The following is a 26,867-nucleotide window of genomic DNA, read 5'->3' as shown; positions in this document are numbered from 1 at the left end:
TGGCTTAAACAACAGAAATTTATTTTATCATAGCTCTGGAGGCTTAACGTTCCAGATCAACGTCCAGCAGGGTTGGCTTCTAATGAGGACTCTCTTCTTGGCTTGCAGATGTCTGACTTTTCACTGTCCCTACATGACATGGAGAAAGAGAATGAACGGGCTTGCTTGTGTCTTTTCTCATAAGAATCCTAATCCTGTTAGATCAGGGCTCCACTCTTATGACCTCATTTAACCTTAATTACCTCCCTAAAGACCCTATCTCTAAATACAGTCTCATTGGGTGTTGAAGCTTCGACATACAAATTCTGGGAGAACACAAACATTCAATCCATAACACTCATCAATATTTATTTTTGTCTGTGTGCTCTGATAAATTGCAAACTCCTTGTTTACTTCCCTTTGGTGCCCCCAAATCTGGTAAGGTGCCAGGTAGGCACTTGAGTCATTAGTAGGCATTGAGTAAATATTTGTTGAATTAATGAATGAGTAACTAACCTAAAGTTATTGTGGAGAAAACAGAGGAGCTAAACATATTTGAACCATATTTGTGGTATGTTTTGATGATTCTCTTTTTCATGTTACAGTAGGTACTAGACAGATCAAAGAACACCTTAATCAGCTGAGAATACTGTCTAATTTTAGTGGTCACAGAAGAAAAGCAACAAAGAGAATGCATATAGCTTCATTTTCAAACATTATTTCAGTTTTCAGTGGACCTATTTGAGGATTTTTAAATTTTGAATTGAATCTCTCTTTAGGTACTTCCTTTGGGTACTTCCGAAAATTATTTAGGTTACCAAAGTAGGAGATTAAGAAGATTCTTGAGGTCTATTAATGAGGCAATTTCTTAAGTAAATGGATATTTTCTTTTAGATTATATTTCTGTGTTAATATTGCATATTTAAAGTCACATGTTGTATGCATTGGCATTAACCATAAATATTGTATTTTACAATTGAGTTCTACTTTTATATCAAATTATTGTTCACTTATATGCTGCTTTTGACCATTCAGAGGTAGAGTGACAGATTATAACTAGATAATTAGAAATGGATATGGGGATTTGGGCTGAAATCATGTCACTTTCAAGGATGGTTGCTACTATTTGCAGTTTTAATAAAATGCATATCTAAAGTGTACTTTCAAATAGTTCATTCATTTCTTCAATTATCCAACATACATTTGTTGAATGCCTATCTATGCCAGGCGCTGAATACATATGGATTGATAAGACAAAATTCTTCTCCTTGAGGAGCCCACAGTCTAAAGTAAGACACAAAAGAAAATAGATACAAATGCATGTGGTGAGTTGTGTGTCTGAACTGTGTACTTACTACGGTAGGATTATTTTGTAAGTAATTACATGCACTTACTGTTTTTATGGAGGTGGAGAGGCTTTTAAGGTGAATAAGACCTTATTCTGCTAACTGGGGAGAAGTGGCTTCCCCTGTCAGAAGCACCTGCCTGCATATATATGTAGAATATCAGGCACAAAGAACTGCCAGTAATTTAGCCTAGAGGGAGCACTGGATATATAAGGGAAATGAAACTAGCAAGGTCTGCAAAGCATAGGTCATGAAAGAAATGGTATTCAATCTTTTTCTTGTAGGATATTCAAAGCCCTGGAGGATTTTTAAACAAAGAAGCGATCATTGGCATTTCGTTTTAGAGCAATCACTAGTCCATGTAGAGTCATGAGGACAAGACAGGAGGCAGAAGCCAGTTAGGAATCACTCAGTAGTCCATGTAAGACCCGGAATTAAGACAATGTCTCCAAAGTGGTATAGAGTTACCAGCACTTGATTACCAATTGAATGTAAGAATAGAGGGAGAAAAAAGGTGCCTAGAAGAGCTCTGAGTTATCACAGTTTAGGAGACTAGGATTGGGGCCACAGTGTTACTTTCCTGGGTCCCAGGCACTTTTGCCTTCATGAGCTACTTCCTCCAGGGAAAAAAATTTAAAAATTTATATTTTATGATTATGTTGTATATACTATATATTAAAACAGTTTCTTTGACCTAAAAGTTATTGCTTTCCTCAGGTTTTGAAAGTATTGTGGCTCTAGGGACTGTGCCTACTGTCCTTTGGGATAAGTCAGCCCTGATTGGGATAGATGGTGACACGGATCATAAATAATAAAAGAGAAAAACATAGATTTGAGGGAGAAAATGGTAAGCTAAGTTTGAGACATCATTGGTTTGAAGTGTCTCTTGGTCATTGAAATAGACAAGTTCCTTACACGTGACATCTATAGGGAATGTTGAAACTGAAAGTAAGTACTATATGCAGAAGAATTGAAGCTGTAGGTTCAAATGAGCTAACTTATGGATAATTTTTAGGATGAAAAGAAACTAGGTATCGGGGTGACCTTGAGGAAACAGAAACATCTAAGGAGCTGATGATGCAGGACAAAACAGAGAAGGTACAACTGGAGAGAAGGGACTATGATGGTAATACTAAGAGTTTGGAGGAAATAGAAGAATCTGGAAAAATAATTAAATGAAATATAAATAAAGAGAGGCTACAGTGTTGAATGTTCCATTTGTCAAGTAATTAAAGGACAGAAGGTGGAGCCTTGGGTTAGGCACATAATTGGCTATCTTTGACATAGTACTTTTAGAGACAAGGGTGCATACATCATATTGCAGATGTTGAAGAGTACATTGACCATGAGGAAGAAGTGTCAGTATTGTGGTCCAGAATTTTCCATGTAGCTCAGCTATAAAGACAAGGCAAGGCAAGGACTTTTGTAAGAGGTAGAATCCCAGGGTTCAGAGGTTGTCTTTGTTTTCCTTTCCTTTCACTTTTTAAATAAATGTTTACATAGTCTAAGAGGCCAGTGTAGAGGAATAATTTAAAACAGCAGAAGAGAGAGAAGATATAATTGATAGACGAAGGTTTTGGAGAAGAGAGGGAATGGTAGTTGAGAACGTTGTTGTTCAAAGTATAACTTGTGGGGCAGGAACATGAACATTGTTCAGAATTTTTTAGAATCTCAGGCTCTACTCCAGACCTACTGAATCAGAATCTGCATTAAACAAGATTTCCAGGTACTTCATTAGCACATTAAAGTTTGAGAAGCTCTGATTCAGACACCATTGAATTAATTAGTGTTAGAGAGGCAGAGGGACATTTTTTCCCTTGAGACTAGAGGTGAGAAAATAGAGTGCATGCAGATAATATATTTATAGCTGGTTAAATAAAAGAAGTCGATACTGATTACTTCAACTTTCTCTGAGGAGTAGAAAGCAAGCTCTTCTAATAGAGAAGAAGTTGGAACTTGCACAGGTTAGGAATACTGAGAAATATTTTAAAAAATTATTTTGGAATAGCTATAGGGAATAAGAGAAGTAACTACTCAGAGACTGAGAGGGTCTACTGATAAGAGCATGTGAGTGTGTGGTAGAGCGTGGGCTGGGATGTGTGTGTGTGTGTGTGTGTGTATGGTGGGAATCGGTGGGTGATAACTAAGATACTTTAGTACTAGACAACAGTAGTCCCATGTTTAGAAATAGAGAATTCAGAAATTATTTCACAGTGATCTAAGGTTAAAATGAAGATAGATTACCAAGGATCTATAGTTCAAAAGTAATTTCAATAGTGTGGTTTTGGTTGGGAGGGTAGCTCTGCTATACTGGAACACTAGTGAAGTCAGAAGGGTTAATAAACACTGAGAAAAGATAGTACTCAAGAAAGAGTGGAGATCGATGAGATTGAAGAACATATTTATGGCAGTACAGCATGGAATAATATAGGGATTAGGGATCATAATCCCAAAACGGCATGTTGGGTTTTAAATTTTTAGATATTGATGAATCCAGGATTTGGTACTATCTGGAGAATAAATTACTAAGTAAAGGTCATAAGTGTGGGAGGAAAAGAGTTCAAATAATTTTCATGTAAGATATTGTGTGGCCATTCACATAGATTCTGAAGCACCATCCATCCCTCTTCCACCAAAGCTCCCAGATCGCCATGATGGTGAGGGCGAGGACTGTGAGTCCACTGCCATGGTCCCCCGAGGAAGGAGCAGTAAAGGTAGGAGAAGCAGCAGGCATAAGCTTCAAAGGTGGTGGTGGGAAGCACCACTTGCAGATGGAGAACCGGGGGTCTGAAATAGGTACAGAAATGTATATTCTACCTCTAAAACCTTACATAGTGGAGAATGAGAGTGCTGCCTTTCATACAGAGAGCTGTAGGGAGGGATACATTTTATTTTAGCCATTGGGTTTGAAGAATTCTAGAAAAACTTTGAGGATAAGTATTACTTGACACAGAGGAGAAGACTAGAAGGCAGAGGCAAGATGGAAGTACCCATGTGTTTGAAAAGATTCTCCTTCACATGAAGAAAGAGGAAAAATTATTCTTCTGAGGACATTTGCTTCTAGGAGGAGTCAACAACCTCCCCCTTATAATTTAGAGAATGCTGATGCAGGTAGACCTGGAAGACACTTCTAAGGTCCTAAAGTCCAATCCCTGCCCCCCTCCTCCCCCAATATTCTCCCTAGCTAGTGGAGAAAGGGTGGGGTGTGAGAAGGAGGTGTATCTGGGAAATATCCTTTCCTGGTGCCAGTGATTTGGGGACTGGGGTATAACACCATTGATCCTGGTCAGACCTTTTGCAACACTCCGCCATCACTCCCAAAGCCAGCAAACAATTCGCAAATGGCACTTGACTATTGGGTCTTCACTGTAGTCGGTACTTTTACCTCCCTTGCATTGCATTTGTGTATAATTTCTGGAAATGTCTGGTCCTCCTAATGGACTGAAGTCTACATTACATACAGTTACCGTAAATTAGTCATCTCTGTAGTCTCTTTTCCAGCACTCAACACAGTGTGTGCTGGAATAGCTACTCAATAAATGTGTGTTTCCTAAATCCATAAATCCCTATGATCCTGTACCCGAGGACCCTGCAGCCTCAGGGAGCAGAATAGCACTCTTTGAGCAATGACTTGGTACTCTTTCAGCAAGAAGAATGTAATGCCTATCAATATATTCATGGGATTGATATTAAAAAAACGTGACAAAAGTGAATGGCATGCTTTTAATCCAATTTACAAATAGCTAGGTTATATCTTAGGATTAAATGTGGATAATCCATCCATTGAATATTGGGAATTTTAAATATTATTACCTGTCTCTCAATGTTCCAGGACTATCATTCTCTTATGGGAAATCCAATAAAACCCTCCTTCCTCCTAAGCAAAGGTTTACATATTATTCATAAGAAGCATGATTTCTTCTGATGGTTTTAGGATTATGGTTTATGCCATGATTGATTATTTTATGGCTATGCTTATTTTTACTTTTTATATTAGCCTTGCTTTTTCTGTAACATGTTTTTGTATAAGAATTTTTCTCAAGAGTCCCCATTTTTCCTTTTATTTGTGAGGAATGCATTTTATTGCACATAACAGAAAACTCACTAACACATGTAGATTTATTTTTCTCGCTTAATAGGGTGTCTGATGATAAGCAGACCAGAGCTGGTATACTGACTCAGTGACACTATCAGGAACCAGGGTCTCTTCAATATTTCTGTGTGCTGTTTGTTAGATATGGCCTTTTCCTTGAAGTTTCAAGATGGCTGTTGTACTTACTTATATGCTCTTGGAAAAAGAGGAACAAATGGTGAAGGGCAAAGTGGTGTGCCTGCCAAGCCTCTCTCTGTTAGAAAGTCTTCCCGGAAGCTCTACGCAGAGATTTCAACTTTTATTGCACTGGCCAAAATTGGGTCATGTGGCCACTTGTAGACCAATTTTACTGGATAGTGGCTGCAGAAGAAGGATGGTGAATAGGAGTTGGTTAATCCAATTAAAGCATCTATTATTACCTTTTATCATTAATCAGTATGCCAGTCTCTTTACTCTTTACTGAGGTATATAGAGCTTGGACTCAAATAGCACATTTCATATTATGCATTCAGATTAACTATATCTCTTACAAGGATGTGTTCATAAAAATATCAACAATAGCTCATATTTATTACCCATTCACTCAGACTACTGCTGTGTATAATGATCTCATTCAATCTTAATTCTATATAATATAAATAAAGAACTGACTATTGTGTGGAACCAGTTTCCCCAAATTTAAAAAGTTTCTTCATTTCTCTTTCATTTGGAGGGGGCATTAAGCGTATATCAAGCCTATTTTTTCTGTTTCTTTTTTTGGTCTATTTTTCCTTTGTGAAAGATATTGCTGTTAAGAGAATATTACAGCATAGTATTTCTTAAAGTGTGTTTCAAGTGTTGTTAAAAGTGATACACATTAAAAAGTTATATAGTCAAATGATACTGAAAAATGTATAAAATAGTTTAAAATATTAATTTATTTCATTATGGTTTGTTTTCCCAGCTGAATGATAAGCTGCTTCGTGAGATTGGTGGCTGCGTCTGTGTTGCTCATGCTTATAAACCCAGCATCTAGTATGATGTTTGGTAGAAAGTATACCAAAAATAATTATTTTTAAATGAATTTTAGAGCTCTTATATGCTAATGAACTGAGTGAAAATCTAAGAGAGAGAATACAGGTTTAAGTCCCGGCTTTTCAAAATAACTAATCTATGATTTTAAAAATACATTATGGTTTTTGAACTTATAATACACAAAGAAGAGAAAAAAATTCAAAAGCTAAAAATAAAGTAGGAGTGACACCAGCAAGACAGTAACATTGGTCGTTTCTGATTTCATTCTCCTTCACAAGAAAAACTAACAACTATTCATGGACAACACATTACTGAGAGAATCCTAGAACATGGAGAAGAGGCTGAAGCACACTCCCCACACCATAGAGACCAAGAGAGACCGTGGTAGAAGGGTAAGAGGAAAGGCTACATGCTGACCATGTTGCCCCTCCTCCAGCCAGCCCAGTGACGCAGACAGGGGTTTCTCCTGAGCCTACAATTCTTCCAGTGGGAAAAGAAGCCTGGAGTGACATCCTTTCATTGTATGGTCCCAAGATAATATAACAAATCCTTATTTAGGTTGTATTTTCTGTATGTACATATATCATTTCACACATGTAAGAGAGTCTGTAGGATAAATTTCAAGACGTGAATTTGTTGAGTCAAAGTGTACGTGAATTACAAAATTTAGTGGATTGCCAAATTGCTTTCCATTAAGGTTACATGAGTTATACTCTCATCATAATGGATAAATGCCTGTTTCCCTTTAGTCTTCACAATACTGCATGTGATCAGCTTGTCATCTATATCATATAGTTGTCATCAATTGTAGTTGAGCAAAGTGGTCTTTTATGAATTTTAATTATATCTTACTTTGGATTTTGTGCTTTTTTTCTTTTTGCATGCATACTATGACTCTCTGCCTCCCTGACTCTCTTTAATTGTACAGTTTGGTAAATTCTTCTGTTTTCGTTATTAACTCCTTCTATTTTGTAAATGTGTATGAGTGTGTGTGTGTGTGTGTGTATAAGGGTGGAGGGTATGTGTGCGATGCTTACCATATAATTTTGGATTTAAATACTACTTTTATGAATCATCCTAAACACTCATGGGATGTTTCTGCAGTGCTCTCATTTTAGAGATGAGGAAAACACAGAGGTTCATAGAAGTTTAGCACCTTACCAGAGGGCCACGCAGCTAGATAAGATAAAACCTACACTTGATCTCAAATCTAAACTCTCTTCACTAAACAGGGGCCTTCTGATTATATAATTAATGTGCCAACATAGTTTTATGACTGTTTTGTTGTATAGCTCATTATGCTAAAATAATTAAAAGGAAAATAAGTAAAAGGAAAAACGCCTTGTGTATGTTTCATCACATCTACAGCAAACAGAAACATTCACACATATTAATTTTCTCTGTAACCCGATTTTTAATGAATCATGGTTCAGTTTGTTGAAGTATGTATTTAAGCATTTTCAGGAAAAGAGCAGCTGGCATCTTTACAAATAATCAAACTTCTACTAGCTATCTGAGGTGGTTTGTAATAATAATTACAACTCCTTCTGTGTTAATATGTACCATATAGTTTCTTAAACTTTTAAGATTTTTACTTAAGACTTTAGAGTTTTTAGAAGTTTGTTATTTAAAAAAATTCATCCTTCTACAACCTTATATAGTATAAAATAGGATTCTCCCCATTTTACAGTTGAGCATGGAAGGCTGAAACAATTGAGTAACATGTAATGAGAGCAGCAGCTGCTGTTTCAGCCCGGGTGTAACTGACACTAAAGTCTCTGCTCTTAAATGCAAAGTAATAATGTTGTCAAATTTTGTTTAGTAAAATAAATTATTTCAACTTAAAACCTATTAGTTGATCAAGGAAGAGACGGGAGTGGAGAGGGCCTTGGTGTAGACTGCCGGTTTTCAGAGTAAGCTCTGCTGGACAATGAGACCACCAGGTCAGACCCCAGTAACCCTTCAGATTTCTGAGATTTCCTACCATGAATTAGGGAAAATGAAAGATTTTGAGCGGAATTCAGAGATGCTGGGCAAAAGGGAGATAATTTTCTACCAGCAAAGAAAAAGACTTTAGGTCCAAGAATATCAGCAGAGAACAAGGTAAATTCCAGGTGGAGGGATTAGAATTAAAGGTCGATTGTCATTCATTGATGGGGGGTAGGAAGTAGGTAAATCTGAGTGTTAAATGTAAACCACTGAAATATCATTTTAAACTATTATTAAAAAGGAAGACTGACATGTTTGTAAAACTAGAATATGCTTAATTTTCCAAATAGGGAAATTCAAGTTTAATGTGAGCAGTAACCAATTACTGTTGAAACTTTTAGGAAATGAATCATAGAAATTTGCATTAAAATTATATTGGACATTATATGTCATTGTTAAGCTTAGCAGGGATTAGTTCATGTACTAAAATTTAATACTTTTTGAGTGTATTGGAAGCTCATGTACAAAATTGCACTTTCTCTTAGCAGTCCACACCCCAGATACCTCCTACTTTTTGTTCTGTGCAAATGTACAAATGTTCACACCTTAGCTGGTCATGACAGAGTGTAGATTGTGGTAGAAAGAGTTTTGGATATACATCAACATATGGCTATGTTTGAATCCTGGACTCATGCAGCTGTAGTCAAAAATATTAGCCCCTTGTCTCTCAGAAAAAGGAGGAGGTGTAATATCAAAATTTTAGATTTGATAGATTTGAAATTCTTATTTTATAAACATTTCAAATAAGTTGCAAAAAAGTACCTGAAAAATGGTAGGCACTCCATCATAGAGGCCCAGGGATAGGTAGAAGGCATAGTACCCGCTTCTATACAGCTGACTAATAAAACGTATGCAATTCTGAAGATCACAGCTGAAAGAATTGAAAAAATAAAGTTTTCATTCGTTTATTTTGAACACCAACTACATTCAAGGCCAAGTACATTCTAATATCAAATCTTTAAGATTTGCTTTGTGTGAAATACTCTTTTTCAGGTATTCACTTGACTGATTTTATCTTACTTGACTATCATGAAAAATAGTTCCTGAGTCAGGCTCCCCCTTATTCTATTTGTCACTGCCTGATATTTACGATGTAGTTATTTTCTTATCTTTTAGTCTCTGTTTCATCATGAGAATGTAAGCTTCACCTGGGCAGGTGCTTCTTTACTTTTTTATGGCCATGTAACTAGTGCCTTGACTTATGTGTGACATATTGCATGTGATAGTAAATGATTTAATAAATCATGCTATATCACAATATGTGGTACCCATTTATCTTGTCATAAAATATCCTTTTCCGATGTTCTTTGATGTTTATAAGTTGTTTCCTGCTTATGAAAATGCAGTATTTTTCTTGCTTTGGTTTTAAATATTTTGACATTTCAAATAATGCTATTATGAACATCTCTGTACATGAATGTTATTGCCTAATTCTGATTATTTCCTCAGGATAAAATCTTAGGGTGGAGTAGCTTGATCAAAGATTACATTTCAAAATGTAATCTTTAAATATTTTGACACAGCAGTAGATTCATTAGCAACAGCTAGTCCAGTACCCTGCTGCTAATAAGAACTCAAGAGAGATTTATTTAACTGAATGTTTATGTTTTTGAGTAAAGAAATAGAGTGAGATGCAGAAGGAGCTCAGAGAAACGAGGTGGTCTAGGGTGCTCTGGAATAAGCATTGTATACAAAGGCTAAAAACCATGAATTTGACCAGCTCTCTACCACACAATAGGCGAGGCATAGGTTATAACAATTGTGGATGGGTGGGTCAAAACAGCAGGTAGAGAATAATGGTTTAAAGTAGGCTTGGGGAGAACCCTTGGCTGTTTACACAGAGGCCAATGACTGCCCGCATAGACAACAGAATAAAATGCCCAATAAACAAAAATGGTATCTTCCTTTAGACTACGAGACAATCAAGATTAATATTAATCTGAAGGAGTTTCTAGTGATTGTGCTATTTAACTCACTATATGAAAACTAAATTGCTGTCTAATGGAATAGTATTCAGTGTAAGGACGTTACAAACTAAAATCATATTTTTATGAACCATTCTTCATTTTATAAATATAGAAGTATTTAATTGTCCCCCTTTATATTATTAATAGGTACAAATTAAGCATTTTAAAATTTCCTCTGCTTTCCAAAGCATCAGATTTGCTGAAGCATGCTAAGTAAATTAATCAAGACTCCACACTGTGCATTTTTAAATACCTGGTAAATGCAAAATACTGCACTGGATGTTATCTGAGCTAGAATCAGGTAAGTCACTGTTCCTGTCCTGGGAAGATTTTAATCTCCTTGGGAAGAAGAGATGTCAGTACAGGAAGTAACAAAATGAGGGTTAAATACATGTTCAAGGGATGAGGAAGAAGTTAAGTAAACAGTACTAACACCCTTAACAGCAGAGAGACAAGTCTGACCTGAATTTACAAGTGAGAGGAATGGCTTAGTTTGAAGTTCCAGGGAAGACCCTATGGAGAAGGTCGGATACACAGGATTTAGGTCAAGTCAGCAGAAGGAGATGTCATTATGTCAGGAGAAACAGCATGAGTCAGAAAAAAATAAGAAATGTAAAGAAAGGAAGTGGGAAAAGATAATAATGTTCACCTCATGGGAAATAAAACAGTGTGGCTGAGTGGATGGTAAATGTGGAAAATTAAAGGCAGATGCCATTGAAAGATATGATAGATATACACAGACTACCAGGCCAAGACGTTTAATAGAAGACCAAAAAAAGTGACTAACTTCTAAAATGGTTTGCCTGTCATTATGCATGTGACATTTTAACAGTGACCCACCCGCTCTCATAGGGAATTGTAAAGACAGGGGTCGATCCATGAACGAAGTTAATTGACACTAAATGATTTCTTTTACCTTAAACCAGAAGGTTCATAAAATGGTTGGCCATTTAGTTCATTGCTACATTGGAAGCACAGTTAGGAAGAAGAAAGTGTACAGCACTGGGACGAACTCCACATAATTTAATGGGCTAATGATAATTTATAAACTCAGAGGATATGATTCCTAATCCTGCTCTTACAGTTAACACAGCATGTGGTGTTTCTGCATTAATTTCTCTGGTTATAAAATAACTGTATTCCACAACTCTCAAGGGGATCCTACAAAATCAATTGAATAACGACAGATAAGTACTTTGAGCTTCTTAGCGAGAAAACGAAATCTTATAATTGCCTTCTTCAACCACCTTCATTTTATTTTATAGAGTGAACTGGAGTACATGTAAGAGATGGATTAATTTTATCTCCCTTCATTTTTTTCTTGGTAAATCGCACGAAAAAGGAATTCTCACAGATGTGCAGCGTATAAAGATTTTGTTCATAAATGGTAAACATATGATATAACTAGCAATGAAATCACTTCTGCGACACATTTAAGAATTGAGGCATAACTCTTTATAATCAAAACTCATATACATAACATACAAAAGGATGCTTTTATGTTATAATCCACTGTTAGAGTCATTTGTATGTGTTCTTTTGCTTTTCCATAACAGATAATGGACTTTCACTGATTCATGTATATTTTTTTGGTCCAGATTCAACTTTGCTTCCTGGCACAGATTTTTAAAAAATACCTGGCTAAATTGAAATGTGCTGTCCTTGGGCAAAGAACAGCTCTCTGTGTAGCACTAACAAGCTTATTGTATCTGTTAATGTTATTTTGGGTACATGCAATAGAAAGCAATGGACCTTGGCCTACTTAAGTACAAAGGAGATTTATGAGAAGGTAGCATGGTACTCAAAGGCAATGAAAGAGCAGGGTGGCAAAGCTTCTGCAAGGGCAATGCCAGAACAGCTCCAGGGACAAGGAATTCCTCGATGTTATAACGAGGTATTGTCATCAAGTTGCCTCATCTCTCCCGAGATTGCAGTGGGTAGCTCTCAGTTTATGATCAAAATTCCCAGGCAGCATGTGAATCTGATTGCCCCATCTTGAAGGTAGACCATAATGGTTTGACTGAGTCAGGTGCGGACGGCAGCATCAGGTGTTAGGGGGCTGTAACAAGAACAGGAAGATTTGTTGGGTGTCCAAGACCCACCGCACTTGGTGACTACTGACGCTCTCATGATCAAAGACATTCTTGGCTCTTATATACATAACTCTTCTCTAGGATATGCTAAAAGGGATTTGAATAAAAACACCTCTAATACTAGTAAGTGCTGTTCGATGCATCAAAGAGGGCACCTCCTGAGAACTAGGAAAAATAAATTTGTCAAGAGTTAAAGCAATCCATACAAAAGTCAGTTTAAAAATTTGAATGGTGTCTACTCTTAAAGGATTTGAAAAGTAGAATGTTCTAGAAAATAAAAGCAAGAAATAGAGAAAAATAGAGGAAACAATGGGATGAGCTAAATTCCAGTGTACCATATAAAGTAACTGAAAATCTATTCAATAAACATACTAAAGTCCTTAGTTGTGGAAATAAAGATACTGAGAACTGATAACATACAGTACGAAAGAAACACTTTGGCATAAGTCAGCTAGTATCAATTCAGATCTATCATGGAAACCTTTTAAGGAAAGAGCCCAGAACTTGATTAAATTGTTTTCTTAATAAAAAGAGAACAGAACAGAAGTGGTGGAGGAGTATCCTTGCACGCCAAGGAGGTGTGCAACTGAATGGGAATCCATGGGTCTGAGGGTGGATCACAGTAGAACATTTGGGTGAGGATGAAGGGAAAGGAAACCATATTTGATGTTGCTGTGGAAGAAGATGACAGCTCACTCAGCCCAGCAGATGCTTCCCTAATACAGATCATGAAACTGTCACAGAAGCAAGATATAGTGGTAATGTGGGACTTCAAACGTCTGGACATCTGCTGGAAGTCTTGTTTTGCTAAAAGCGACAAATCTAATAAATTCAGCAGTGGTAGATAATGTGTTCTCTTCAGCAATGTCATCCCCATATGTCTCAGTGTTCTCCAACACAGACCCATCCTCCAACCCCAGCCAGACCTTTGCACTTCAAGCAGGAACCCCAATCTTACGTACACAAATCCCTTACCAGGCTACAGAAGGCTCTCTCTGTTGGCTTTTACTAACACCTGGTTCTTCCCTAAGAAGGTGGCTTCAACTTCAGTCTCTGAAGGGGAGTTTTCTTAGTTTCCCAAGGCTCATGTAACGCAGGATATGGAGGCTGCTTTGACAGTACCTTGCTTCTTTGGTGCTGTTTCTAAACCATTACGACTCAGAGCCCATGTATGTAAGCAGACTCTACTTTACCACTTATACTTGGCTTTATCATCTCGATCCTTTTCACGTTTCCACCATCCACCCAACACTTGTCAATATCCCTCATCCGTGACCATCCTCCCTGAAGGGTCTGATCCCAGTCAACGGTTTCACCATGTGCCTTAAGCCTGGCTATAATTGTGGCCTTCACGTGGGCAAACCTTAGAGTGTTCTGACTTCTCATTTCTTTTGCCTTCAATTTCTAACTCTTTTTCCCATTCTGCATCAGTCACTCCCACATCTTTAACAGTCTGGAATAGGTTTCTGTAGCAATATTTTCACTCCTGGCGTCTTACATTCCACTCCCTGGCTATTTCTTCAAGATGCTCACTCCTTTATTCCTTTTACATCTGTTTTCTGACTGCATTTAGAAAGCCTATCTTTGACTACCTTATTTTTTCCAGCTTACCAGGAAAAGTCTCTTTGCTTCTTATTCCATCTAGCTAGATCATGCTACTCATCAATTCATCCATTCTCTTGCCAATAGTCTCATCTTCCAAGCCTCCTTTCTTCACCAGCTCTCAGCTCTAAGCTGTTGAGCAGAGTGAGGAAAAATTCACAGTTTATAGATTGTTGTGATTAAGTACTCAGACTATCTGATCTCATCTGGGCCTTAAAATCTACCTGAAGTTCCTTGTATGTGATCCTTGTCATCTCCTTTTCCTGCTCTCTACAGTTGCTATGTCCAACCTTCATTCATGGTAAAGCCCAAATATATCATCCCTCTCTAATTCAAAGAGGAAAGAGAGGACGTCAACTGAGAAATTCTTAATGTTTCTTGTCACTATGGTAGACAGGATATTTTTGGCTGGAAGTAGCATAACCCCTTATCAAAAGTGGCTTTAAAGGGTAAGGACTTTTATTGTCTCACTTAAGAAAAAGCTGTAATGTAGGTAAGTCTAGGGGTTAGTTCAGCTGTATAATATTGTCATTGGAGACTCAGCCAGTTTATATCTGTGGTGGGTATAAGATTCAAGCATGAAGTCTCACAAAGCATGACTTCTAGTATTTATGCCTTTGCAACCCCTTCCCTGGGGTGTGGGTGGGACATGTGACTTGCTTCTAACCCGCAGACTATGGCAAAGCTGACAAGATGTCACTCCTTTGATTGTGGAGTGTAGTCTTGCTAGCTGACTTACTTTAGAAACTCTACTGCTAGCTTAGAAGAACCAAGCAGCCATATTTTGGAGGCTCCCATGGCAAGAAGCTGAGAGGCCTCTAGGAGCTGAGGGGCAACTTTAGCCAACAGGCGGGAAGAAACTAGGGTCCTCAGTCCTACAACCACAAGGGAATGAATTCTGCCTACAAGCTGAGTGACATTGGCAGCATATTCTTCCCCAGCAGAGCCTTGAGATGAGGGCACAATCTGATCCCTTGATCACAGACTTGGGAAACCCTAAGCAGAGGCCCTGGTCAAGCTGTGCCAAGACTCCTGATCCAGAGAACTCATGCCCAGAACTCATTCTATAGTAGACATACTGGTGTTCTTACCAAGATTGGTTCCCGCATTAGAGCCTTTGACTTAATAATCCCTTTTCATGGCTCATTCTTCCTTAGTCAACATTTTCATTCATCTTTTATACATATATAGATAGATAGTCTATATATATATACACACACACACACACAATCATTCTTCCTTTATTTCATTATACAAAAGTAATTATTAAATTTTTACCCTGTGTCAAGCACTAACCAGATGATAGAAATTCAGCATTAAACAAACAAACTATATATATATATAGGTGAAAAATATTGGTCCTGAGCTAACACCTGTGCCAATATCCCTCTGTTTTGTATGTGGGATGCCACTACAGCATGGCTTGATGAGTGATGTAAGTCTGTACCCAGAATCCGAACCTGCGAACCCTGGGCTGCCAAAATGGAGCACACAAACTTAACCACTATGCCATTGGGCTGGCTGCAGTAAAATATTCTTATCAAAAAGACACTGACTGTTGCTTAAATAAACTATTCAAATTGTCAGATTGGATGCAGCTGCAAATAAATTTGAAAAATTCCTGTTAAGATAGCCCAGAGTGCATAATCTGAATAGTATTTCATTTTGAACCCCTTCAGCAACAAATTCAAGTCTACTCCATGCTCGTGGGTGTCTATGATGGCCTAGATCTAAGGTCAATCACCTGGAAAAGTCAAAAGAGAACATGACATGAATATTTTCAAAACTTTACTCATTACAAGTCAGTGGTCTACTCTTCCAATGTGGAATTCCTGAGTACATCTCAAACTGACTCATTCTCCTCATCACTTCTCCCATATAGTTGATCAATTCCTGTTTATTTCCACTCTAAAAATAATTTCCACATGTTTCCTATCCCTTGGATGCAGATCTTAGCATGGCGTAGTGTAAACCTTATTCTCAGGATAATTTTTTTCCTACTTCCTTACTTTTATCACTCAAAGTACAAATGGAATGCCGTTTTTTGGTTGAAGGCTACCAGGTAGACTTTCGGAGTTACTTGTTTTGCTCTCTGGTCTCTGTACTCCTTTGATAGTTTATCATTGTCTCTATAAGACACCTAGAAAGCTGTATGTGATTGACATACTGGTCTGCCCTTCCAGATCAAGTGTTTTGCAAGACCGGGTCTACAACATATTAATATTGTTTCCAGGATCTAGAAAATTGACTGACACAATAGCCACATAATGAGTATTTTTAGAAGTATTAAGAATTAATGAAACACTACCAGAAAAAAGGTTGCCCAGCTCCATTCTATTGATTTTCTTCTCTAGCACCATCTTCATTTTAAAAAGACATAATTACTGATATGATTGGCAATGTGCTAATTATGTATTTTTCTTGTAAGTTACTGAGGAACAGTTTAAAGCACTAATTTTAATGGTGACGCTGATATTTCCAGTTGACAAGCGTGAGGAAGCATCTAGAAAATGGGATCAGACCACTGGAGAAATGTGACATGTAAAAGAATTCGCTGGACAGAAAGTATTCCAGAGAAGCTGGGAGAGCATGTCCCACACAAGTTTCCTTCTGCCAATTCCCACCTGACTTCTTTGCACAGTTATATTTCAAGGCCACGTGGGTTTTGGCGAATTGAGCAGTTTCAATTAGTTTATCATTTGCTGATTACTTGCAGTAAGTAATGTAATAAACACACCCTGCAATATGTATGCAGCTTTTTGGTGGCTTGAAAGTAACTTGCCTTCACAGTACCCCACGTTATACAGAGCTCGGCTATTCTAGTGGGAGAGACAAGGTAGGTCGGTCTGCAATACTCTCCTGTGAGCAGCCACTACGGCCCGTTTATTGCTATTATTTAGCTCATCCTCAGTACATGCAAGAGAATATTATTTTCTTTGTTGCTGTAGTTTTCAGGTTTCTTTCGTGTCTATTTATTCCTCCTAAATCATTATCAGATTTGTTTTGAAGAAAGCCAAAGTCAATTTTAGTATAAATTATGAAGACATATATGGAATATTTGTAGAAAAGTAATAACAATATGGAAACTCTCAGAATATCCATCTTTTTCTGTCAATAGATGTTAATATGTAGCAAATAAAAATGGTAATATCCTCTGTATATCTTAATTAAAGAGATTTAATATTTACACAGGACCATGAAGAAAGCATTATTTAATGTGCTCCCTTTCTCCCTCCTTCTTGCTGCCCCTCTGTCCCCATTCTGTGCCATAGTTGTAGCATTATTTTCACCTCAGCTCAAAAAAAATAAAGTTTTGACTAAAGTCTCTCTGAGGCCTCACACTAAATGAGTCCCTCTCACATACACAGTCATAGCAGCTCCTACTTTGACTTCAGAAACTTTAAAATAGTTTTTATGCCAGAGCCCAACCTAATCCTTGTTCTGGAAAAGGAAAACCCCTGTTAACATCGGCCAGGGTCCACAGCACCACAGAGCGGAAGCCACAAAGATTCACATTTGCTCTGCACTGGAGAGGAGAGCAGGGTCCACCAGGAGGTGAACACCCAGCAATGGGGCGGGGGGGAGGCGTGGTGGAGGGAGACTAGTGAGGAGTGGAGAGACAGGAGAAGACATGGCGGCAGGGCAGAGTCATATGGGATATCCTTCCGTACCTAAGCCGAGAAACTTGCTCCACATTCCCTTATTTGATACAAGTAAATGACATAGATGGGGTCATTTGATTCCTCTGGGAATGAAAGTCAGCTGGCTAGTCAGAAAGCCTGGTACAAACGTGCTGAGACCTCCAGGGGTGTCCCGAGTTTGTCTTCTCTGGGGTAAGTCGGTATAACAGTACTTAGGTAAGGGTGTCCTTGCTTCCTGGGCGCCTGGAGAGGCACAGTCAAGGTAGAGCTGGGAAAGCAGCTCCATCCTGGGAGCTTTTCTTGCTATGAAAGAAAATCAGTTCTCACTTTCATATAATTGGCAAGCATAAAAAGGATGCATTTTATGGGCACCAAAAAAAAACCCCCACATGTTGTGTGCTTAATAAATATTTATAGCCCTGTTACTGAAACCAATGAGCTCTGTAAATTTTTTATTTTAAGATTTTATTTTTTCCTTTTTCTCCCCAAAGCCCCCCAGTACATAGTTGTATATTCTTTGTTGTGGGTCCTTCTAGTTGTGGCATGTGGGACGCCGCCTCAGCATGGTTTAATGAGCAGTGCCATGTCCGCGCCCAGGATTCGAACCAACGAAACACTGGGCCGCCTGCAGCGGAGCGCACGAACTTAACCACTCGGCCACGGGGCCAGCCCCAAGAGCTCTGTAAATTTTAAAATGCACTCAAAGTTTCCAGAGCCACGTGGGGATTAAACTTAACTTTCCCTGGGAGTGAAACTTGGAGCAGAGGAGAGTTGAATGCTTTTAGGTGTTTAATTCCCAAGCGTGGCAATACATTCACCCTGTTGCTTCTTCCTCTGATCGTCTCTGTCATACCTGCCTGTGGCACCACTCAAGGTGATTACTAGAGGCACTAATTAGTTTGGAAGAGTCAAAATAAGTCATCCAAAAGAAACAGTCAGTTCATTTTTTCCTTCCATCTCTAAATAGAAATGCCCCACATTCAACACTTTGCTCACACTGCTGTGCTCCTAATCCCTCTGCTTTATCATCTTCTCCTTCTTCATCTCCTTTCCCATTATGCCATGAAAGGCATATACAAGTAAAAGTGAAGTCAGGAAAAAAAATGGTGTCTATATTAATTTATTGTAGAGCCTGTCAGTTTTAATCGTATCAAAGTAAAGATTATGTTTCTATAGGTTAATTCTCTAAAATGACTTGAATTGATTATCTCTATTGTGGTTATTGTGATGCTAAAGAAAAATTCCAGTGATGATTCATTTCATCACAAATCATTCTCTACTCTCTAAATTTAACATTCTCTAAACATAGTCTAGCAAAGGAAGGCAGTTGGACATTATTTGTAGAGTCATGTACTTATTCCTATTAATCTTGTTCTGAGTATACTTTGGAAAGCAAAATCTAGGAATTTTGTAACTCGAACACAAAATACTTCCTCCCCAGGAAGAGTATTGTACTTTAAAAGTAATACTTGATTAATTCTTTTGGGCTTTATCCATGAAATATATGCTTCAGAAATAACATATGTGTTATTCGTATCATCAAAGGTTTTCAAAAAATATTTATGAAAAGCTTAATATGTGCTCATTCTCTTGGACCTTGGAAAAGATTACAGTAAAATTCTATACTCTGCCTATGTAATCTTGTGTTGTCCCTGATGATCTCCTTCATAGGACCCACCATGAGGACCACCTTCTTGATGCCTGCATCTGTGCTGGAGAAAGAGGCGTAGCCAAGTAGACCTGGCCTTCTCAGTGTTTATAGCAACCAGCTGCAACCTGGCCCTGACCACTTCTCAGCACGCCTGACATTTCTCCCTCATTGCCTCCTTGGCTCATCACTCTCAGAAATGTTCCAAATCCCTTTAGCCCATAAGCTTCCAATTTTCCTTCCTCAATCTCAGCAGATCTCTTACTTCACTGGGCATTTTGGGACAGTTCAGAAGGACTCCTTTCAGTATTTCAGCATGCCTCATTTTTTTCCTTCATTCTTTCATTGTCTCAGGAATAGAATGGAGTGTAATTGTTCAAAACCCAGAACTATATTTTTGATTCCATTTTCTGGCATCCTGAGGAGCCCTGAATGTATGCTCATCCCTTTGAGTTTAAGCATTTTAAACGGCATCCTCCTAATTTTTTGTTTTAATCATCCATTTATTCAATGAACAAATATTTACTCAGGGCCTGCTATATTAGGCATTGGGTCTAAAGAAGAAAAAAAATGAGTCTTGACATTTGGGGGTTCACAGACTGATATTTAGATAGTCATTCTATAATATGGTGAGTGAAATAAGAACAGCAAATATTGTATTGAACTCTGACTATAGCCAGACATTGTATTAAAGTCATTATTGAATATAATTCTAAAACAAAGCATGATGAAATAAAATCTGTCCAAGGACATTCTGTGCTTACACCATTTTTACCAACTATAAAACTAAGGTTTTCAGAGGTGAAATAATTTGTCAAAACATGTATAACTAGAGAGTGGCAGAGTTGATGTTCAAACCCCTGACTTTGTGATTTGAGGGCTCATGTCTTTAAGGTATTGTATTGTCTATACAATGATGAGGTGCTGCATAAAGTACTATGGCAGAATAGGAATGTTTAAGCCAGGTTGGTATATGGCAGTAGTCTCCTTGGAGCAGGTTACACCCACATTGTCTTACTAAATGAGAGTTGGATTTAGGCAAGAGGGTGCTTGGGTCTTGCCCTGGAGGGCATTGCATATAGCAAGGTGACCACCAGTCACATCAAGAGAGCAGAAGCGGTCTAGTATTAGAAGGTCATAGAGTTGAAAGATAGTGGTGGAAGATTACACTGAGAAGCAGGCTGGGACCTTGTCCTTGAGAGCCTTTATGGTACAAGGAGGAGTTTAGATTTTATGTAAGAAGCCACTGGGAACCAGAACAATTTTAATAAAAGAAATTCCAAGGTCAGATTTGCGTTACTTATAAGTCTACCTAGAATGGGAGAGGGTGAAAGAAGAAAGCCAGACAAGAAGCAGAAACAGAAGTTAGACAATTGTTCCAATAACCCAGGTGAGAGGTGATTGATGAGTGCTCTATGGAGCAATGGCATCACTATCAAGCAGACCTGTGCTGTCATTCTGCCTCTGACACCTACCAGCTGGGTGACTCAGGGCTAGTTTTTAACCTTTCTAATTTCCAAGTTCCTAAAATGGTAAATGAAGATAATACCTCCTTCATAGATTTATTGAAGGGAATAATGTGACAATCCGTGTAAACTGCTTAACATATTGCTTGGCACATTGTAAGCGTTCAACAAATTAGTGATGTTATTATTACTAATGTTATATCTACTAGCAAATTCAATGCGAATAGCTCTCTTGGGGAGCAGGACATGGAGCGTTAGCTCAAATTTTATGCTTAGAAGTTAGGATTAAATGTTGTAGTTGATGGAACAGGTCTAGTTCACTGGGCTGCAGAGATTTCCAGACACAAAACACATGTAACAGATAGCAGTCTTTGTGCACAAACCCAAGATATATTTCATACTAAAGCTGCATCAAGGCCTCTCCTGATGCAAGAATTTCAACTTCAGACACCACTGGGCTTCCCTTCCCCCATAGGGTTCGACTGGTTACCAAAAATCTAAGGAATGTGTCAGGCCCTTAATCCCGAGCAATGCCATTGTTTCCTTGGACTCTTCTGCTCTCCAGGACTACAAGAGAGGGTCTTCAAAGGCCACTCAAGACACTGCTCACAGTGGACTCAAGGATATTGTATTGGTCAGGCTATGCTGTGGTAGCAACAAACCTCAGAAAGTCTATCACTTTTACTTGCTCATGCTACATGTTCAGTTCAGGTCAGCTCGGGAGGGGTGCTCTGCTCTGCATCTGAGCACTCTGGGACCCAGGATAATGAAGTGTTTCCAGGCACCATGACAGAGGGAAAGAGAAAAGCATCATGAGTCCCTCATTGACTCGTAAGGCTTCTACCAAAAAGTGATGTGCCACTTCCTTTCATGTTTAACATTGGCCAAAGCAAGTCATGAGACACACCCAAATCCCAAAGGATGGCAAAATAAAATCCCACCACGTAACCAGGAAGAGACCCAGATATATTTGGTAAATAGCACTGATGTCTCCCACGGATGCCAGTCACAGTCCGCTGCCCACAAACTTGCCCACAGTTACATTTTAATCTGTTCTTTAGTCTGGAAAGTGTAGTGTGCAGCCTCCACTGACTTCCCACAGCTAGCCCCAAAGTGGGGCATTGCTTGCTGATGGGGGCTTTGCTCCACGATGTGCAGAGAGCATCCCACACCACCACCCTGAGGAATCTCAACCTGATTAGGATGGTCTACTTCTGCTTCTTTCCATTCAAACTTTGTTTGCCCCACCAAAGTCTTGGCAAAGATAGCTCCTAGATGTCTGCAACTTCTGCTTTCAGCCCATCACAATTTTAAAAAAGCTTGTTGTTAACTGTCATCCACTATTTCCACCGCACCCAATTCCCTAGGCAAAGAGATCTGAAATGACAACTAAAACAAGTTCCATCAGACAGTAGAGGGGATTAATGCATTCAACAGTGAGCAAAAAAATACAAAATTATATTATTGTATGAGAAGCTTGAAAAAATGACAAATCTTGAGCAAAAGCCAGTGAGGAAACCATACTTCTTAGTGAACTAAGTTTTGGAAATAGTGGAGATGATCTGGCCAAATCAAGAGGCAGAACGTAGAAAGGGCCTCTGAGACAAAGGCCAAGAGGAAGAGGTGAGCGCTTGAGCAGTGATGGCCCTGGAGCCTGGGGGTGGGTGGAGGTGGCAGGAGGGAGCCGAGGGCACAGACTGTTCATGAGTCAGATATGAGGTTTTTAGTGAATGCAAGAGCAAAGCATGATTTCCAAGTTTAAGTCTTGTTTCTTGGGTGATTGATAGCATCATAAACTCAAATATTTAACCCTGAAAGAGAAGGAGTTTCTGTTTTTCTTTAATTGAGGGATGGGATCCAGGTTGGTTATGTTCAGTTTGAAGCATCTGTGGAATAACCAAAAAAAAGACATGTAGCAAGTATTAAGATATATAAGGGTGGGTCTCAGGAATGATATTTGGATTAGAAATAAAGACTTGGTATATAGGTGGTTGGTGAAACCATAGATGAGATGAGATCTCCCAGGACAGCGAGAAGGTAAGGAAGGGCTCACAGCTCAAGTTGCCTTTCCTTGGAAAGAAAAATATCATTTGCCAAGGTGACCACTGAATTTAAGCATTAAACCATCTTCTCTCTGCCAAATGAGTGTTTATTCCTATTCTGCTTGATAATTGATCTCTGGTTTCTTCACACGTGCTGACAAAATAATCAAAAAACCTCCTGAAATGTATATGGTACAATAACTGAAATAAATGATGCCACTGCATAATCTGTCAGCTAAATAATAATTACTACTGCAAGAATATCATAGCTTATTGAGTATTAACTCTGTGCTAAGCTTAGTTTAAGTTCTTTACATACAGTTGACTTAAATTTTCAGGAATACCTCATTCCAGTATGTAGCATTATCTTCATTGTTTTGTGGAGGGAAATAGGCTAAAACAGTTTGAGTGAAGGGAGAGGGTGGATGTAAGATTTAAGCCCCATTTTTTTTTAACTCCTATAACGTCTCATATACTGTTATCCATTAGACAAAAGTGTTGATTTATTAATAATTTAGAATGTTAAACTTTCATCAAATAGTGGTTGTGTTTAGTTATTCAGAGGTGAATTACAACTGAAGTCATAACTCTCAATTTTCTCCTTCCATCTTGCTGTCAAAAGATCAGTGGGTAAAGAAAATACTTTAATCACTCACATGAAGCGCATTTTTACCCTGTCTTACTAGAGCTAAGTAATACTCAGATCCTCACGTTTCCGTTGTCAGTACATACTGGATGTTTGAGAGAGTACACCAAGCATCAGTCCCTCACTGAAAATAGCCATGCGGGATGTTTATGAGAGTTTAAAAATGCTTTATCACACCTGTCACCTGGCAGCGTGCATGAGCCTGTTATGATGGAGATGAGCAAACAATCAGTAAAAAATACCTAATGTGATTTCTATACACAAGTAGCCTCAAATGGAAAAGTAGAAACTAGTAAATAATGTTTGTTGAGAAGATATAGTAGCAATAAACAGCCGGTAAGTGAATGGTTAGTAAGAATTTAGCTCACTTTATGTATGCTTTCCATATTAAAGTAAGAGTAATTAAAGGAGAATTGCTAGTTTTTGACACTGACAGCATTTTTTCTTTTTAAGATAAGAGAACAGTTCCTTTACTTACATTCTACTTGACTCCACAGGCCCATTGTGCTGTCTGCTGTAATCTTGCTGAATTATGTGAGGAACAACTTTGCTAAAAGACTACTAGAAATATAAGATTGGTATATTGCACTATATCTTCTCCCATACCAGAATGAATTAAGGTTTCAACATAGATGAAACAGCAAGCACACCACAGCCAATGGTTAACTAGGTAATCTAGTTAACTGGAGAACTGGTCTTGGTTTATTTAGTCCTGTCCTAAATCTCTTACTGATAGTTCCAATAGATTATTTCAATTGGACCTGTTTTCTTGACCTAAAGATTTAAGTGACAGCAAATAGCACTCTGATCTTTGGCCCATCTAAAAAGCTCCAACCAGCCAGGCTAAACTTCATCATTGTTTATTTCCACGCAGTACAGATAGAAACTAAACCCCCCACCTCCAATTTTACTGCCCTTTGGTATTACATAATTATTTTTATTAATCATAAAGCTGTTAAATCCTACCATTTTTGCTGGGATTTTAGAAGTTGAATACCTAACATTTATCATTATCACATGCAACCTTAAGTGGCTTAAATGGGCATTTGAGGAAGTGTCACCTCATCTGTGTGTGGCAACGCTGAGGAATTGCTTCGGAACAGATGTTAGCGTTTAACACATTTACTTCTTAGATGTTCATTTGAAAAGAAATCTCTTAGGCTGTAAATTATCAGACTGACAGAGAGGGAAGATATTTATATTGTTCTTATCAATTAAACATCTTTGATTTTAGAGTCAAAGCCTTTAGTGAAGTCTTTCAGAACAGTTAAACACTGTTCATGTCTCCTGACTTACTCTCATTAAGCATTTAAACACTCCACAGGGAGAAATTGTGTTCCCAACATCAGTGATTCACAGTTCCCGATGTTAACGCTCATACTCTTTAAAGAGATCCGTCACAGTAAATATCTGCTCTAAAAGGAAGGGTGGGCTGGGATTACCCAAGTTCTATGTTGAATAAGGCGCTGGCTCTTCCTCTTCAGCAGGCATCAGGTTCAGCTGGCAGTGGGTATGTGAAAACAGACGACTGGCTCCCACCTCCAGAGTTTCTAAATCGGTAGGTCTTTGGTGGGGTCCAATAATTTGCATTTATAACAGGTTCTCAGGAGATGTTAATACTGAAATGGCTGGTCTGGGAGGCAAACTTTAGGAACCACTGGCATTGAGTGTAAGTTTACCCATTTGTCTTCCTGGGTTAAAAATTTTCAGCAATTGGAAAAGTTATGGGAATCCTGCAGACTATCTGGTCCTGTTTCTTAGAGAGTTACAACAAAGGATCTAAGAAGCCCTAAAGTTAAAAATATTTTTTTTTTAATTTTGACTTCGTATTTCTCCAACTCATTTGGTTCAAAACCTTTATTATCATGGGTAATTTACATCTACTTGGATATTCCCTAAAATAGAGTTAAGACATTAATTTCTTAGGACTTGATTGTGAAAACCTCATAGCATGCTGCCTTAAGGAACTGCATTGTTCATACCATTCTCTCCTCCTTTCGTTTGCTAGCAAGATGCATTTAAAGTTTAAGGGAGCGCTAATCCTCCTCATAGAGAAAGTAGAACATGAACTTATCCTTCTAATAGACTAGTAGTTAGAGATGAGTGTGAAGGCAAGCAGGCAGTGTCAAAGGAGAAAATTAGGTTCAGAGAACACAAGACATGAAGAAAAACGTTTGGGTGAAGTATGGCGGTATACAGGATAGATGGATGGACAAAATCTCAGACCAAATCAGCCTCCTGCGTCAGCACTTACCAAAGACCACTCTAGTACCTTCAGGAAGCTTCAATGATTGTTCACAGCTTGTTATAATTTCCGGCTCTGGCCAACTCTATCTCAGTTTACCCCCTGGTTCAAGTTTTCCTGAAGGAGAAAGTCACTGTTTTCATTCTAGGTATATATTTATAAAGGATCTTTTCAGAGACGTTGTAAGAGAGATATAATCAAGTTGGTTGAAAGAAAACAAAAAGCTTTTGTCAGTTTTCTGATTGAAAGGTGTATATGTATTGAGGGTTTGAGGAAGTATGAACAGGTGAGGTGAAGTCACACTTAACCTAATCCATGTTATTTTCATTAAAGATAATCACAATACAATCAATTAAAAGAATCAGTGCTATAGTCTACCCCCACCACTTTAATTTTATAGTATTTATCCACTAATGTCTCAATGTATGGGACTATGACCCCTTAAGAAAAGGATGCCAAACTTTTGACTTTACTTCCAGCACAGAAAAAGAGGGCAAATGACATCAAAGTTGCTCCATGAGAATATAACTATTCTTTGGGAGGATGACATAGAACAGACATACCCATCATATGATGGATTATTTTATCTCAGATATTATGGTTGGTCAGAATTTTTCCTGGTCACCTGCCCTTTGTCCACTGCTCTACTTTTTCCATCTTCAGATCCAAATAAGATCAATAACTTCTAACGAATGGGAATGTTGCCTGGCAGCCTAAAAGAGGTTGGTAACTGTATTGTATTAGTTTTCTATTTCTGCATAACAAATTATCACACATATAGCAGCTTAAAAGAACATGTACTTACTATTTCACATTTCTGTGGCTCGGGAACCTGGGCACAGCTTACCTGGGTCCTCTGTTCAGGATCTCATGAAGCTGAAATCTACTTGTTAGATTGCATTCTCATTCAGAGGATCAGCGAGGGACAGATCATCTTCCAAGATCCCTCTGGTTGGAAGGAGAGAGAGTCCTTCTCATTGGGGACGGCTAGGTTAGTCTTTTAAGGGTTTTCAACTAATTAAGTCAGGCCCAACCAAAATGACCTCCTTTTTGATTAGTTCAAAATCAACTGACTCGGAACCTACACTGCATCTGC

At 38.3% G+C, this 26,867-nt stretch overlaps 1 long non-coding RNA gene across 1 annotated transcript; it reads right to left on the bottom strand.

Moving 5' to 3' along the window:
- Positions 1-26,867, bottom strand: LOC103554381 (uncharacterized). The gene is made up of 5 exons (XR_011529509.1): positions 26,619-26,867; positions 25,781-25,888; positions 9,184-9,292; positions 5,605-5,778; positions 1-129 (listed from the first exon to the last, which is right to left on the bottom strand). It is a non-coding gene; the product is annotated as an uncharacterized lncRNA (long non-coding RNA).

Source organism: Equus przewalskii, chromosome 19 (assembly GCF_037783145.1).
Source record: "Equus przewalskii isolate Varuska chromosome 19, EquPr2, whole genome shotgun sequence".
NCBI lineage: Eukaryota > Metazoa > Chordata > Mammalia > Perissodactyla > Equidae > Equus > Equus przewalskii.
This window is presented reverse-complemented; position numbering and strand designations above follow the sequence as displayed.